Below are 1,735 nucleotides of genomic sequence, written 5' to 3'. Positions count from 1 at the left end.
CTTGAAATGAATTCCCTCATTCTCCAGGTGGGCGCCTCATGACTTAAAACTTGAAATAAATTCCCTCATTCTCCAGGTGGGTGCCTGCTGACTTAAAAACTTGAAATAAATTCCCTCGTTTTCCAGGTGGGTGCCTGATGACTTAAAACTGAAATGAATTCCCTCGTTCTCTAGGTGGGCGCCTGCAACTACAACAAAATGGAAACAACAAAAGAAATTTTTTCTGCCCCAGTTTACACTAGGAAGATTTGTGAGTTATTAGCAGAACTATAAATTACCTATGCTATTGATGAAGGATGCAATGATGAGAGCAAAATTGAAAACTCGACTAGGATGTGCGTCTCCTAAAGAAATAAAAATCTGAAAAACCCAAACTAGGAAGTGCATCTCCTAAATTTGAGATTGAGCTTGCAGAAAACTATAAACTAAGCTTGACTAAACTAAAAACTAACCCTATTCTCCAGGCGAGACCCTTTATTTCAAGAAAACTAAAGATTGATAACTTAAGAAAACTAAAAATTGACCTTTTTTTTTTCAAACTTCCCTTTTTTAAAACTTATTATCCTAGGAGAAAATTCATCAGACTAGGTCTTTTTTTTGGGTATCTTAGGAGAAAGATTCATCAGACTAAGATTTCTATCCTAGGAGAAAGTTCATCAGACTAGGTTTTCTATCTTAGGAGAAAGATTCATCAGACTAAGATTTTGATCCTAGGAGAAAGTTCATCAGACTAGATCCTTTTTTGTTATCTTAGGAGAAAGATTCATCAAACTAAGATTTCTATCCTAGGAGAAAGTTCATTAGACTAGGTCTTCAATCTTAGGAGAAAGATTCATCAGATTAAGATTTCTATCCTAGGAGAAAGTTCATCAGACTAGGTCTTCATTCTTAGGAGAAAGATTCATCAGACTAAGATTTCGGTCCTAGGAGAAAATTCATCAGACTAGGTCTCTTTTTTATTATCTTAGGAGAAAGATTCATCAAACTAAGACGTTTATCCTAGGAGAAACTTCATCAGACTAGGTCTTATTATCTTAGGAGAAAGATTCATCAGACTAAGATTTCGATTCCAGGAGGAAAAATGTGAAGAGCAATGGCAATATTTTATGCACACTAGCAAGACAAATAAAGGCAAAGATTTGAGAAACTTCCTTATGTCGGCTCTTCTCTTCTTCTTTTTCTTTTTCTTTCCTTTCTTTTTTTTTTTTTTTTGGAAATCCAAATTCCTTGCACTGCTTTGTTCCTGTTTTAAACAAAGAAAATTTTGTCAGCTTTAAAAGTGGTGGTCGGTTTGCGGCCTTGAGTCTTGGGTGGCTTGACTTTGTGATCATCCAACTTTTGGAAGACTGACTGCATCGGTAGTTGGCTGCACTGCTGGGAGACTCTGTTGTTCCTTACAAGAGACCTTTACTTTTTGTATCAACCCTGATTGTTTCGCTCCCAATGCCATTTGTGTTTTGTGGCTCAATCAGCCTTATCTCAAAAAAAGAGATTTCTTTTCTTGGATAACCTTTTCAGATATCTTGAATGGCTTTTGCTTTTGGAGAAATTTTGTCTCTCAGGGAGAATCACAACTGGTAAGTGTCTTTTGCATGATGTGCACACTTCATAGTTCTTGTTTAGTACTACAGAGAGCCCGAGCCCCTGATTAAACTCGAGGTTATCTTTTCTTGCTTTAGCCAAGTAGGCTGACAAGGGTATTTTGGGGGGAAGCCTTTGCATAAATCCTCAAGGC

This window comes from Nicotiana tomentosiformis, chromosome 12 (assembly GCF_000390325.3).
Source record: "Nicotiana tomentosiformis chromosome 12, ASM39032v3, whole genome shotgun sequence".
NCBI classification, from domain to species: Eukaryota; Viridiplantae; Streptophyta; class Magnoliopsida; order Solanales; family Solanaceae; genus Nicotiana; species Nicotiana tomentosiformis.
Note: the sequence above shows the minus strand (reverse complement) of the source record.